Source organism: Hypanus sabinus, chromosome 8, assembly GCF_030144855.1.
Source record: "Hypanus sabinus isolate sHypSab1 chromosome 8, sHypSab1.hap1, whole genome shotgun sequence".
In the NCBI taxonomy this organism is placed as follows: domain Eukaryota; kingdom Metazoa; phylum Chordata; class Chondrichthyes; order Myliobatiformes; family Dasyatidae; genus Hypanus; species Hypanus sabinus.
The window spans coordinates 171,009,148-171,024,988 of NC_082713.1; the positions used below are offsets into that span (position 1 = coordinate 171,009,148).

Sequence of the window (15,841 nt, forward strand, 5' to 3'; positions counted from 1 at the left end):
GATCAGACCTTTGCCTTCAATTGACTTTAAATTACATTTCAGTGCCTCATTGTCCTTGTTGAGTCAGTCTCTGTTTCTTGCCCCTTTAACCTCATCTCTGTAAATTAAGAAAATATGTATCTTTACTTGTCACAAGTACATTCAGTGAAATGTGTTGTTTGTATCAATGACCAATACAGTTTGAGAATGTGCCACACAGGAGTCACCACGCTTCTGGTGCCAACAGCATGCCCAAATCTTACTAACCCTAACCTTTCAAATGTGGGAGGAAACTCGGGATCCCAGAGGAAACCCACACAGTCACAGGGAAAACATACATACTCCTTACAGACAGCGGTGGGAATTGAAGACTGATTCTTATGCTAAACTACATTACTGCGCCCCACCTCCCAGATGAGTGCTTGAAATTCTCAAAGGATCATGTTGCATCTGTATGAAGGAGAGAGAGGTAAAGTTTCATCCAAATGTGATGGAGATGAACCCCTTGGTGTGACAGAGATGAACCCCTGGGTGTGACGGAGATGAACCCCTGGGTGTGACGGAGGTGAACCCCTGGGTGTGACGGAGATGAACCCCTGGGTGTGACGGAGGTGAACCCCTGGGTGTGACGGAGGTGAACCCCTGGGTGTGACGGAGGTGAACCCCTCGGTGTGACGGAGGTGAACCCCTCGTGTGACGGAGATGAACCCCTGGTGTGACGGAGATGAACCCCTGGGTGTGACGGAGGTGAACCCCTGGGTGTGACGGAGGTGAACCCCTGGGTGTGACGGAGGTGAACCCCTGGGTGTGACGGAGGTGAACCCCTGGGTGTGACAGAGATGAACCCCTGTGTGACGGAGGTGAACCCCTCGGTGTGACGGAGGTGAACCCCTCGGTGTGACGGAGATGAACCCCTGGGTGTGACGGAGGTGAACCCCTGGGTGTGACGGAGATGAACCCCTGGGTGTGACGGAGGTGAACCCCTCGGTGTGACGGAGGTGAACCCCTCGGTGTGACGGAGATGAACCCCTGGTGTGACGGAGATGAACCCCTGGGTGTGACGGAGATGAACCCCTGGGTGTGACGGAGGTGAACCCCTCGGTGTGACGGAGATGAACCCCTGGGTGTGACGGAGGTGAACCCCTGGGTGTGACAGAGATGAACCCCTGTGTGACGGAGGTGAACCCCTCGGTGTGACGGAGGTGAACCCCTGGGTGTGACGGAGGTGAACCCCTGGGTGTGACGGAGATGAACCCCTCGGTGTGACGGAGATGAACCCCTGGGTGTGACGGAGGTGAACCCCTGGGTGTGACGGAGATGAACCCCTGGGTGTGACGGAGGTGAACCCCTGGGTGTGACGGAGGTGAACCCCTGGGTGTGACGGAGATGAACCCCTCGGTGTGACGGTGGTGAACCCCTGGGTGTGACGGAGGTGAACCCCTGGGTGTGACGGAGATGAACCCCTGGGTGTGACGGAGGTGAACCCCTGGGTGTGACGGAGATTAACCCCTCGGTGTGACGGAGGTGAACCCCTGGGTGTGACGGAGGTGAACCCCTGGGTGTGACGGAGATGAACCCCTGGGTGTGACGGAGGTGAACCCCTGGGTGTGACGGAGATGAACCCCTCGGTGTGACGGAGGTGAACCCCTGGGTGTGACGGAGGTGAACCCCTGGGTGTGACGGAGGTGAACCCCTGGGTGTGACGGAGGTGAACCCCTGGTGTGACGGAGATGAACCCCTGGGTGTGACGGAGGTGAACCCCTGTGTGACGGAGGTGAACCCCTGGGTGTGACGGTGGTGAACCCCTGGGTGTGACGGAGATGAACCCCTGGGTGTGACGGAGGTGAACCCCTGGGTGTGACGGAGATGAACCCCTCGGTGTGACGGAGGGGAACCCCTCGGTGTGACGGAGATGAACCCCTGGGTGTGACGGAGATGAACCCCTGGGTGTGACGGAGGGGAACCCCTGGGTGTGACGGAGGTGAACCCCTGGGTGTGACGGTGGTGAACCCCTGGGTGTGACGGAGATGAACCCCTGGGTGTGACGGAGATGAACCCCTGGGTGTGACGGAGATGAACCCCTGGGTGTGACGGAGGTGAACCCCTGGGTGTGACGGAGGGGAACCCCTCGGTGTGACGGAGATGAACCCCTGGGTGTGACGGAGGTGAACCCCTGGGTGTGACGGAGATGAACCCCTGGGTGTGACGGAGGGGAACCCCTGGGTGTGACGGAGGGGAACCCCTGGGTGTGACGGAGATGAACCCCTGGGTGTGACGGAGATGAACCCCTCGGTGTGACGGAGGTGAACCCCTGGGTGTGACGGAGGGGAACCCCTCGGTGTGACGGAGATGAACCCCTGGGTGTGACGGAGATGAACCCCTCGGTGTGACGGAGGGGAACCCCTGGGTGTGACGGAGATGAACCCCTGGGTGACGGAGGTGAACCCCTGGGTGTGACGGAGATGAACCCCTCGGTGTGACGGAGGTGAACCCCTGGGTGTGACGGAGGGGAACCCCTCGGTGTGACGGAGATGAACCCCTGGGTGTGACGGAGATGAACCCCTGGGTGTGACGGAGGTGAACCCCTCGGTGTGACGGAGATGAACCCCTCGGTGTGACGGAGGGGAACCCCTCGGTGTGACGGAGGTGAACCCCTCGGTGTGACGGAGGTGAACCCCTGGGTGTGACGGAGATGAACCCCTGGGTGTGACGGAGATGAACCCCTCGGTGTGACGGAGGGGAACCCCTGGGTGTGACGGAGATGAACCCCTGGGTGTGACGGAGATGAACCCCTGGGTGTGACGGAGATGAACCCCTCGGTGTGACGGAGGGGAACCCCTCGGTGTGACGGAGATGAACCCCTGGGTGTGACGGAGGTGAACCCCTCGGTGTGACGGAGATGAACCCCTGGGTGTGACGGAGATGAACCCCTGGGTGTGACGGTGGTGAACCCCTGGGTGTGACGGAGATGAACCCCTGGGTGTGACGGAGGTGAACCCCTGGGTGTGACGGAGGTGAACCCCTCGGTGTGACGGAGGTGAACCCCTGGGTGTGACGGAGATGAACCCCTCGGTGTGACGGAGATGAACCCCTGGGTGTGACGGAGATGAACCCCTGGGTGTGACGGAGGTGAACCCCTGGGTGTGACGGAGGTTAGCCACTCTGGGTGTGACGGAGGTGAACCCCTGTGTGTGACGGAGATGAACCCCTGGGTGTGACGGAGATGAACCCCTGGGTGTGACGGAGGTTAGCCACTCTGGGTGTGACGGAGGTGAACCCCTGGGTGTGACGGAGATGAACCCCTGGGTGTGACGGAGGTGAACCCCTGGGTGTGACGGAGATGAACCCCTGGGTGTGACGGAGGTGAACCCCTGGGTGACGGAGGTGAACCCCTGGGTGTGACGGTGGTGAACCCCTGGGTGACGGAGGTGAACCCCTGGGTGTGACGGAGATGAACCCCTGGGTGTGACGGAGGTGAACCCCTGGGTGTGACGGAGGTGAACCCCTGTGTGTGACGGAGGTGAACCCCTGGGTGTGACGGAGATGAACCCCTGGGTGTGACGGAGGTGAACCCCTGGGTGTGACGGATGTGAACCCCTGGGTGTGACGGAGATGAACCCCTGGGTGTGACGGAGGTGAACCCCTGGGTGTGACAGAGATGAACCCCTGGGTGTGACAGAGGTGAACCCCTGGGTGTGACAGAGATGAACCCCTGGGTGTGACGGAGGTTAGCCACTCTGGGTGGCCCTGCCAAGCATCCAATTATTTGAACATTGAAAGGCCTAGATAGAGTGGATGTAGACAGGATATTTCCTATACTGGGGTCTAGGACCAGAGGTCACAGACAGAATGAATGTGGAGAGGATCTTTTCTATAGTGAGAGAGTCACTATGTTTCCTGTAGTAGATGAGGAATTTCTTTAGCCAGAGGGTGGAGAATCTGTGGAATTCACTGCCAGAGAGGGCTGTGGAGACCAAGTCAGTGGGTATTTTTAAAGTGGAGGTTGATACATTCTTGGTTAGTAAGAGCACCAAAGGTTTCGGGGAGAAGGCAGGGGAATGGGGTAGAGAGAGAAAATTAATCACCCATGGTAGGATGGTGGTGGAGACTGGATGGGTGAATGGCCTAATTCTGCTCCTGTATCTTATGGTGTTACATGGAAATGTGTTAACACCTCCACTTCCCTCCTCTTCTCTGGATATATTGTACATCATTTCTACATGTATATTAGGGGGCTGACAGTGTTGAACTTACTGTGTGGGAACGGTATTAAAGTTCTGACTTATCTCCCTCTTTCTGTATTCTGTGCAGATCTCTGTAGCCCAGTGCTCAACTGTACTGTTAGTGGACTTTTTATGAAACTTACACCATGGAAAAAAGAACAGTACACACAGGATAAGACCCTTCAGCCCACAATTAAATTACTAATCAAATGGCCAACTAACTACACGATGTCCATATCCTTCCATTTCCCTCGCATCAAATGTCTTTTAAAGTTCTCTACTGTATCTGCCTCTGTCAGAATCAGGTTTAATATCACCAGCAAATGTTGTGAAGTTTGTTATCACAACCCCAGGCACAAAGTCCTTTGAGCCATACTCTGCCAATTCAAGGCTGAAGTGTTAGAAATGACACCTCTGCACCCTTGTGGAGTTTTACAGGTTTTCCCATTTGCTCAGTGATGGAGGGAGAAGTCAAACCTGTCTATGGTTTGGCCTTGTATTTCAGCCCATGTCTAAATATCATCCATGTCTTGCTTTATGTTTTCCCCAAGTGGAAAGCAAAATGAAATTTGAGAGTAAATGATTAGCTGGAAAACATTTTGATTTAGATTTTTACTTAGCATGGAGTAGGCCTCTCCAACCCTTCAAACCATGCTGCCCCAGCAACCCCAGAACCCCAGTTTAACCCTAAACTACACATAGTACAATCTACAATGACCAGTTAACCTAACCGGTACGTCTTTGAACTGTGGGAGAAAACCAGAGTGCCCAGGGACAATCCACACAGTCCACAGAGAGGATGTACTGTACAGAGATCCTTGTCCGGGAGTGGCCTGTTCTGGAGTTGGAGGCCTCTTTCTATATGTGGCAGGGTGGTAAGGGGGAGTTGTTTTGATTTTGTTTTGTTGCTGACTGAACATGATGGGCATGCTCTGGAGGCGACAATTGCGGACTGCCCCCAGCACGTCCATAGGCGGTTAACACAAACGGCCCATTTCAATGTACATGTGATAAATGAATCTAAACTTTCAAGACATCAGATCCCTTCCAGCATCAACAAGGTATGAGTCCTTGGAGCAATGGTGGTGGAGGTGGATACGATAGGGTCTTTTAAGAGTACAATAGTACATCGATGAGTACGTGGAGCTTAGAAAAATAGAGGGCTGTGGGTAACCCCAGGTAATTTCGAGAGTAAGGACTTGTTCGGCACATCTTTGTGGGTTGAAGGGCCTGTATTGTGCTGTAGGGTTTCTATGATTCTGAATATGGGGGTGGGGGTGTTGGTAGGAAATAAATGATGTTCAGGAGGAGGAGATTTGTAATAAATTAGCATCAGAATTGCCACAACATTGTGGGCCGAACAGCCTGGCCTGGTCTATACTGTTGTGGATGGGGGCGATGTCTGTCTCTGAATCTCTTGTGTGCGTGTCCGTGGTGATGGGCACAGGCAGTGGTGACTGGTTGACTCTTGCTGAGAGGAATACGAACGCCACTGATTACCTGGTGCGCAGAGCTGAGACTGGACCAGATTGCTGGTTCTGATCTTCACCTCTCCAGTGGCCTGTGGCTCCCGAGCCCCCGCTCCCCCAACACCGAGTGAGTTAATTCTGTTTCTGACTATGCTGGTCATGTGACTGCTGAATTTGCTGGGCTGTCTTGTTCGGCTTCAAGCCGGGCCGGAGCAGGGGATCAAAACCGCCGGTTAGACTCTTCCCGGCCTCGCTGGTACGTGCTTTACAACATCAGTCCTCGGCTGTGAATGCACCCAGGCTTCCTGTCCTTGACTGCAAAGGGACACGGTCCACCGACCTTGAATCCTCTGTCCTTGCTGGGGAATGTGCGTGTGAGAGTATCTGAATTTCAAATTGACCGAAAGTGCTTTAAACGAGCTGTAACATACGGGAGGATGGAAATGCATTCGGTAACAATCCCCTCGCCCTTGCTGAACGGGAGACCAGTGTTTTCTCTCTGAGTTTTAGGATGGCATCTTTACAGACTCCATCCTGATGTCCTGCCCCCTGGAGTGGGTGAGAATTTATTTAAAGTGCTGTCAGTGAGGGGGCTCGTGTGTGTGTGTGTGTGTGTGTGTGTGTGTGTGTGTGTGTGTGTGTGTGTGTGTGTGTGTGTGTGTGTGTGTGTGTGTGTGTGTGTGTGTGTGTGGGGGGGGGGGGTGGAGACGGAGGATGTGTGAGTGTTTCAGGTGTTAATCCAGTTGTTATAGAATGTAATACAGCATAGCCCACAATGTTGTGCCAACCAATTAAATTAGTGATCAAGTGGCCAACTAAACGAATCCCCTCTGCCTACACAATGTCCATATCCTTCCATTTTCCTCACATTCATTTGCCTATTTAAACAGCTCTTCAAAGTCCTTAATCTACCTGCCTGTACCACCACCCCAAACAGCACATTCCAGGCACCCACCATTGCCCGCATTAAAAAAAACACTTGCCCCTGCATCTCCTTTGAAATGATCTCCTCTCACCTTAAATGCATGCCCTCTGGTATTAAGCATTTGTACCCTGAGCAAAAGAAAAGTCTCTTTTGCCATGAATACTCATGAGTATCTGTAGCTGCGGACTGGAGATGAATAGTGATGGCATACTCCAAGGCAAACTGCATCCAAACCCTGAAGAAATGAGCTGTGTTGTGATTCTGCTCTGAGTTTGGATCTTCTCAATATTGACTTGTCATCTGAAAGGACAGAAGGTTATGTGTTCATGGAACATCCTCCCAAGGTGGGTGAGCTTGTGTTCAAGAGGAAGGGTTGGAAGGATTTTCAAGGCCTTGGATAGGTCAGGCTAGATGGGCTGAAGGGCCAGTTTCTGTGCTGTAGTTTTCTGTAACAGCTCAAAGGCAGGGTTTTAGTGCTCGTAGTAGGCATGCTGGAATGTGTGGTGACATTCTCGTGTGTGTTGGTTGTTGATGCAAATGCCACATTTCACTGTATGTTTCCATGTACCTGTGACAAATGAATCTTGTATTCCTGGTTCGAGAGGAGATCCATCCGTCCCATCAATCAAGCCAGTGAGATATTGAGGCCTGTGCACTGTCAATAAAGCATTTGGCCAGTGTGATTTAGCATCAAATCTCTTGTACAGGAATTCTGAGCACGCTGCCATTCAGGGTAGTTGCTCAAGACCAAGGATGAATTTTATTCATCATGTATATTTGCATGTATTATTGTGGTGTGTCAGCACGAAATGCAACAAAAATTCAACAGCATTCAACAATTATAAAGAGTAAAGAATTATATAAAGTTAGAGGTTAAAGTATGGCCATGGAATAAAATGTTCATAAATACATAAACACCAGCATGTGATTGCAATGTAAATGGTATTATAAGCAGTGGTTTGAAGTGTTTACAGAGCAGTGACAGGGGTTGAGGTGGTGGGGGTGGGGGAGGAGAGAGAGCTACCCAGAATGGTTAATCAGATTAACTGTCTGGGGGAAGAAACTTTTAAAATGGTGAGACGTGTTTTTGTTTTAATAGCCTTAGTGCTTTCCGGAAGAGAGCTTTTGGAAAAGGCAGTTCATAGGGTGAGGAGGGTCCACAATGAGTTTTCCTTCCTGCTTCTTTGTCCTGGACACATGCAAGTCCTGCAGTGATGGTAGGCTGCAGCCAGTGACCTTTACTGCTGAGCTGACAGTTCATGGAAGCTGGAACATTATCTCTGGTATGGTAACTACCCTGGCTTTTTAACTTCTGCTGTATATTGGTCCAGGAAAGCTAAACTTTGTATCTGAATTAATTTGATTTTCTTGCAGGCTATAACATCAGGATTTTGCCGGTCTGGGGAGCTTGGGCTAATGTCCCCACTAGTTTACTGTTCTGCTTAGTATGTTTTATAACTCTTGTCAAAAGGAAGGAACGTTAGTCACAGTCCTGAGATTGTTTTTTTCTGTGGGAATAAAGCGGACCTTTTCTGGTTGACTGTTGGTGACTAGTGGTGTTCCAAAGGGACTGCCAGCTTTTATGTCATACTCTATGGTAATAATCTGGGTGCAGGATTGATGGCTTTGTGGCGATACAGATATAGGTGGAGGGGCAGGTAGTGTTGAGGAAGCAGGAAGTTTGCAGGGTTTCCATCAGGAGAATGGGCAAAGGAGGGGCAGATGTTAAACAGTGTAGGGAAGTTTATGGTCATGCACTTGGTAGAAAGAATAAAGACTGGTTTTCAAATAGGGAGCAGATTCAGAAATCTGAGGGGCAAAGGGATTCCTGAACCTTGCTGGTTGAGTCAGTGATGAGGAAGGCAAATGTAATGTTAGTATTCTTTTTGAGAGGACTGGATTATAAAAGCAAGGATGTAATGATGAGGCTTTATAAAGCACTGGTCAAACCATGTTTGTCGTATTGTGAGCAGTTTTGGACCTCTTATCTAAGAAAGGATGTGCTGGCATTGGAGAGGATCCAGATCAGGTTCACAAAAATAATTTCAGGAATGGAAGCATTTACATATGAGGAACAATTGATGCCTGTACTTGCTGGAGTTTAGAAGAATGAGGGGAGATCTTGTTGAAACCTATCGAACACTGAAAGGCCCAGAGGGAGTGGACATGGAAAGGATGTTTCCTATCATGGGAGAGTGTAGGACTCTCTATTTAGCATTAAGTTAAAGTATTTTGCATGCTATGGTCATGCTGGAATGTGATGAAACTTGTGGAGTTGTCCCCAATACATCCTTGTGTTGTGTTGGTTGTAACACAAACAGCTCATTTCTCTGAATGCTTCCATGTACAGGTGATAAATAAATCTGAATCTGAACACTGAACCTTTTGCACCTCCACCAGGCGTTCAGCTGAGGCCGGATGTGAAGATACCCAGTCCCACCACCCTCACCCTCAGAGCCGAGTGAAGCAGTGTCAGGAGGGGTTGGTGTACTGGCACCTCCAGCTCACTCCTGACCTCGGAGATTGTGGAGGTCAGGAGTAGACATGGAGATAATGTTTCTATAGTGGGTGAGTAGGACCAGAGGGCACACCTTCACAGGAGAGGGACATCCATTTAGAACAGAAATAGAGGAACTTCTTTAGCCAGAACATGGTGAATCTGTGGAATTTATTGCCACAGCTGGCTGTGGGGGCCAAGTAACTGGGTATATAAAGCAGAGGTTGATAGGTTCTTAATTAGTAATGGTGGCAAAGATTATGTGGAGAAGGCAGGAAAACAGGGTTTAATGGGATAATTGATCAGCCATGATGGAATGGTGGAAAAAGCCTGATGGGCCAAATGGCCTAATTCTGCTACAACATAACCAAATGTACAGTTCAATTCTCTGCTTACAGAATCAAATGTTTGTATTTTAAGTATGATCAAAGCATGGTCAGAATCAGGTTTAATATCAATGGCACATGTAGTGAAATCTGTTGTTTTGCAGCAGCAGTACAATGCAATGTATCATAATAAACTATAAATTACAATAAGAAATATATTTTTAAAATTCAATTTAATAAATACTTCAAAAAGCAAGCAAAAAAATGAAGTAGTGAGATTCATGTCCATTCAGAAATCTGATGGTGGAGAGGAAGAGGCTGATTGAGTGTGTCTCTTCAGGCTCCTGTACCTCCTCCTTGATGGTAGCGATGAGAAGAGGGCATGTCCTGGGTAACTGGGGTCCTTAAACGACGGATGAATCATAACATGAATCAGTGATCTTCAGGACAGATTCTGCTGTGCTAGGGCTCACCAGGTAAATATCTGAGTGAAAGAATTCTGAAAGCACATTCCTCCAAGAAATACCTTCAGTGATCTGACAGCATGGTAGTGTAGTGGTTAGCACAATGCTTTACAGTGCCAGTGACCCGGGTTCGATTCCCATCACACAGTAGTGTAGTGGTTAGCACAATGCTTTACAGTACCAGTGACCCGGGTTCAGTTCCCATCACACGGTAGTGTAGTGGTTAGCACAATGCTTTACAGTACCAGTGACCCGGGTTCAATTCCCATCACACGGTAGTGTAGTGGTTAGCACAATGCTTTACAGTACCAGTGACCCGGGTTCAGTTCCCATCACACGGTAGTGTAGTGGTTAGCACAATGCTTTACAGTGCCAGTGACCCGGGTTCAATTCCCATCACACGGTAGTGTAGTGGTTAGCACAATGCTTTACAGTACCAGTGACCCGGGTTCAGTTCCCATCACACGGTAGTGTAGTGGTTAGCACAATGCTTTACAGTACCAGTGACCCGGGTTCAATTCCCATCACACGGTAGTGTAGAGGTTAGCACAATGTTTTACAGTACCAGTGACCCGGGTTCAGTTCCCATCACACGGTAGTGTAGTGGTTAGCACAATGCTTTACAGTGCCAGTGACCCGGGTTCAATTCCCATCACATGGTAGTGTAGTGGTTAGCACAATGTTTTACAGTGCCAGTGACCTGGGTTCAATTCCCATCACATGGTAGTGTAGTGGTTAGCACAACGTTTTACAGTACCAGTGACCCGGGTTCAATTCCCATCGCACGGTAGTGTAGTGGTTAGCACAACGTTTTACAGTGCCAGTGACCTGGGTTCAATTCCCATCACATGGTAGTGTAGTGGTTAGCACAACGTTTTACAGTACCAGTGACCCGGGTTCAATTCCCATCGCACGGTAGTGTAGTGGTTAGCACAACGTTTTACAGTACCAGTGACCCGGGTTCAATTCCCATCACACGGTAGTGTAGAGGTTAGCACAATGTTTTACAGTATCAGTGACCCGGGTTCAGTTCCCATCACACGGTAGTGTAGTGGTTAGCACAATGCTTTACAGTGCCAGTGACCCGGGTTCAATTCCCATCACATGGTAGTGTAGTGGTTAGCACAATGTTTTACAGTGCCAGTGACCTGGGTTCAATTCCCATCACATGGTAGTGTAGTGGTTAGCACAACGTTTTACAGTACCAGTGACCCGGGTTCAATTCCCATCGCACGGTAGTGTAGTGGTTAGCACAACGTTTTACAGTGCCAGTGACCTGGGTTCAATTCCCATCACATGGTAGTGTAGTGGTTAGCACAACGTTTTACAGTACCAGTGACCCGGGTTCAATTCCCATCGCACGGTAGTGTAGTGGTTAGCACAACGTTTTACAGTACCAGTGACCCGGGCTCAATTCCCATCGCACGGTAGTGTAGTGGTTAGCACAATGCTTTACAGTACCAGTGACCCGGGTTCAATTCCCATCGCACGGTAGTGTAGTGGTTAGCACAACGTTTTACAGTACCAGTGACCCGGGTTCAATTCCCATCGCACGGTAGTGTAGTGGTTAGCACAACACTTTACAGTACCAGTGACCCGGGTTCCATTCCCATCACACGGTAGTGTAGTGGTTAGCACAACGTTTTACAGTACCAGTGACCCGGGTTCAATTCCCATCGCACGGTAGTGTAGTGGTTAGCACAATGTTTTACAGTGCCAGCGACCCGGGTTCAATTCCCGCTGTTATCTGTAAGAAGGTTGTGCGCTCTCCCCACAATCATGTGGGTTTTCTCCAGATGCTCCAGTTTCCTCCCACAGTCCAAAGATGTACCAGTTGGTAGGTTAATCATATGTGGTTCCAGTACTGTCCTGTGGCCCTGACCTCACACATCGTGAAGACCCTAGGGAGGCTGGTCCTGACTCACCTCCAAACCCTGGTCAGATCAGCCCTCAATCCCCTGCAGTTTGCCTACCAGGAGCACACTGGAGTCGATGATGCTGTCATCTACCTGCTGAACAGAGCTACTCCCATCCGGATAAGCTGGGTAGCACTGTGACGATCATGTTTTTTGATTTCCCAGGTGCTTTTGATACCAGACAGCCCTCATTGCTGGGGGAAAGATTCTTTTCAATGCAGGTTGGCACTTCCATCGTATCCTGGATAATGGACTACCTGACTGACCACAGTTTGTGCAGCTTCAGAGCTGTGTGTCAGATGTAGCTATAAGCAGCACTGGGACCCCACAGGGAATTGTAACGGCCCCCTTCCTGTTTACCCTGTATCCCTTGGACTTCAGATACAACACTGAGTCATATCATCTGCAGAATTTCTCTGATAACTCACAATAGTTGGGTGTATAAAGAGAGGACAGGAGGATGAATACAGGGTGCTGGTGGAGAACCTGTCAAATGATGCAAGCTGAATCTTCTGCAGCTCAGCATCAGTAAGACAAAGGAGAAGCCTAAGCCTTCACTGCTCTCTGTTCCTACTGATGGTGAAGACATGGATATGGTGAGGCTCTACAAGTATCTGGGAACGCACCTGGATGACAGATGAGTGGAGAACCAACACAGAGCCGTGTACAAGGACCAGAGTTGCCTCTGCTTCCTGAAGAGACTGAGGTCTTTTGGAGTATGCAGTCCCATGTCTACCAGTCTGTTGTCGCTAGTACAGTCTTCTGTGTGGTGGTGTGCTGGGGCAATGGCATCAACATGGGTGATGCCAACAGTCTCAGTAATCTGATTAGAAAGGCTGGATCTGTTTTCGGAGTCACACTGGACACACTGGAGGCTGTGGCTGAACAAAGGACCCTCTGGAAAATCCTGGCAATTCTGGACAATGTTTCTCACCTTCTGCATTTCATCTTGGCTGAACAGAGGCGCACTTTTAGTAATAGACTAAGACAACTGTGCTGGTCCAAAGAACGCTATATGAGGCTATTCTAGACTTTGGCCACATTAGGCTTGATAATGAATCGACCTGTAGTCAGGGATGTGATGACCACCCCCACTCCCCGTTAGACTGTGGTAACTTATTTTTTACTCTTTCTCCTTCTCTTCCAATATTTGTATCTGTGCACTTGTAATGCTACAGTGACTCTGTAATTTCCTTTGAGATCAATAAAGTATCAATTTTAATAGGTCATTGTAAATTGTTCTGTGATTGCCGTCAGGGGATTGCCGGGCATTGAGGCTCAAAGGGCTGGAAGGGCCTTTTCCACACTGTATCTCAATAAGTAACTGATCTGAGTTGGCTGCATGCTAGAGAAAAGCTGTTTGCAAAGGGAGCCTCCCACTAAATGATGTGTTCTCTGACAGGTTGAGAGATGGAACATAGGTTTAGATTTATTATTGTCACATATACTGTGGTACTGTGGAAAAACTTGCATGCTGTTCATCCAAATCAAATATTACACAGTGCATTGAGGTAGAACAAGGGAAAACAGTAACAGAACAGAGTGATGCACATGAAATGCTGAGGAACTCAGCTGGTCATGCATGTGGTGTAACAAACAACACTGGGTTAAAGAAGGTGGAGTGTAAGGACATAATGAGGTAGATTTAGGAATTGTGGCCCTGTATTCCCTGATCCCTCAGTTCTACTACGCTCCTCGGTACCCTACTGTTCACGGAGTAAGACCTTTCCTGGTTGGTTCTCCCAAAGTGCACCATATAACATATAACCATATAACAATCACAGCACGGAAACAGGCCATCTCGGCCCTCCTAGTCCGTGCCGAACTCTTAATCTCACCTAGTCCCACCTACCCGCACTCAGCCCATAACCCTCCACTCCTTTCCTGTCCATATACCTATCCAATTTTACCTTAAATGACACAACTGAACTGGCCTCTACTACTTCTACAGGAAGCTCATTCCCCACAGCTATCACTCTCTGAGTAAAGAAATACCCCCTCGTGTTTCCCTTAAACTTCTGCCCCCTAACTCTCAAATCATGTCCTCTCGTTTGAATCTCCCCTACTCTCAATGGAAACAGCCTATTCACGTCAACTCTATCTATCCCTCTCCCAAAATTTTAAATACCTCGATCAAATCCCCCCTCAACCTTCTACGCTCCAATGAATAGAGACCTAACTTGTTCAATCTTTTTCTGTAACTTAAGTGCTGAAACCCAGGTAACATCCTAGTAAATCGTCTCTGCACTCTCTCTAATTTATTGATATCTTTCCTATAATTCAGTGACCAGAAATATACACAATATTCCAAATTTGGCCTTACCAATGCCTTGTACAATTTTAACATTACATCCCAACTTCTGTACTCAATGCTTTGATTTATAAAGGCCAGCGTTCCAAAAGCCTTCTTCACCACCCTATCTACATGAGACTCCACTTTCAGGGAATTATGCACTGTTATTCCTAGATCTCTCTGTTCCACTGCATTCTTCAATGCCCTACCATTTACCCTGTATGTTCTATTTGGATTATTCCTGCCAAAATGTAGAACCTCACACTTCTCACCACCTCACACTTATTTGCATTCAATTCTGTCTGCCATTTTCAGCTCATTTTTCCAGCTGGTCTGGGTCGCTCTATGAGTTTGACAGTCTTCCTCACTGTCCAATACACCGCCAATCTTGGTGTCATCCGCAAATTTACTGATTCAGTTTACTACATTATCATTCAGATCAATGATTATAGATGACAAACGACAACAGATCCAGCACCAATCCCTGCGGCACACAATTAGTATGAAACGCTGCAGTAAGTGGCCAATATACTAGCACCAGCTCAAAGCACCGAACCAGAGCCAATGATGTCACCAGTCCTCACAAGTCCCACCCTGCATTCACCTGGCCTTGGTGTTCTAATGCAGTGTTCCCATTCTCCATTGCATTCCTGTGGTTAATTCCCACAATAGTAATCAAAGTTTCTTCAGCTAGTTCTGTTATGTTCAAGGCCATTGTGGTGGTGAGACATTCGAAAACCCAATGATTAACCCTTTACAATACAGGGTAGAAGCTGTCCACGAACCTGGAGGTACATGCTTTCAGGCTTTTTGTATCTTCTGCTCAATGGGAGAGGACGAACAGAAAATGTCCGGGGTGGGTGGGGTCTTTCATTACGCTGGCCGCTTTACTGAGACAGTGGGGAGTGTAGACAGAGTCCATGGAGGGGAATCTGAATCACTTTATGTGAAACATACCAGAAGTGATTGTGGTTTGGTGTTAAGCATAAAACACAGGACAATACCATAACAGGCAACACAACAGCAACCAACAGTTTACAAGACAATAGTGCAAACAGCCATGAGCAATCAACGATTAGCACAAATGTCAATAATCAAACTGAAATAAATGTGAACATATGAACAGGCCATTTAATGGATGTAGTGCAGAGACAGGGTATTACACCTGAGTGAGTTTTGTTGAGAAGCTGGACATTTACAGGAAAGGAAGATTTGGAGCTGAGGTGTAGTCCTGGCAGTGATGGACGTGTAGCATCTCCCTGATGGCAATTTGGTGACCGCCAGGGTGGGTGACATCAGTGGTAATTTTTCAACTCTTTTCTTCATACTGGTGATGAACAGTTCTTTTAATGTTGTTAGCTGACAGCCAATGATCTTCTCCGCTGTGAACCACTCACTGCAGACTGGACTTGGAGAGGGCGGAGGTGGTGGGAAACCGAACACTGATAGAGATTATCACAACACTCAATGACAGCTGAGTAAAAAAATCATCAGGATAGCCCTGAGATGTTAACTGGCGTAAGGAGATCGATTTCTGCTGGGCTTTCCTAGTGATGAGTATAACGTGCTTGTCCCATTTCAATGTATTGGTAATGGTAGCCGCCAGGAATATGAATGACTGTACCACAGGGACAGCCTGACCATTAAATTCCAAGGGGAGGGGTGGGTAGGAGGAGTTGTCAGCAGAAATCAATCCACATTTCCACTGTTTTGATAGCATTAAGCTCCAAGTTGGTACGAGCACACCAT

The 15,841-nt window shown here is 48.8% G+C and overlaps 1 protein-coding gene across 6 annotated transcripts in view; it reads left to right on the plus strand.

The window, feature by feature from the left end:
* The window catches only part of LOC132398724 (anoctamin-4-like), a 183,940-nt gene that overhangs the window by 14,790 nt on the left and 153,309 nt on the right, over window positions 1-15,841 (plus strand). The window contains exon 1 of one of the 6 annotated variants that reach the window (XM_059978561.1): window positions 4,960-5,798. The exons of 1 other annotated variant lie outside the window; for it this stretch is intronic. The gene's annotated coding sequence lies outside the window, so the exon portion shown is untranslated. Of the gene's footprint in view, window positions 1-4,959; window positions 5,799-5,823; window positions 5,928-5,994; window positions 6,230-7,788; window positions 7,880-15,841 lie in introns of those variants that run through there. 4 more of the 6 variants (XM_059978557.1, XM_059978559.1, XM_059978556.1 and 1 more) reach the window with 4 other exon arrangements.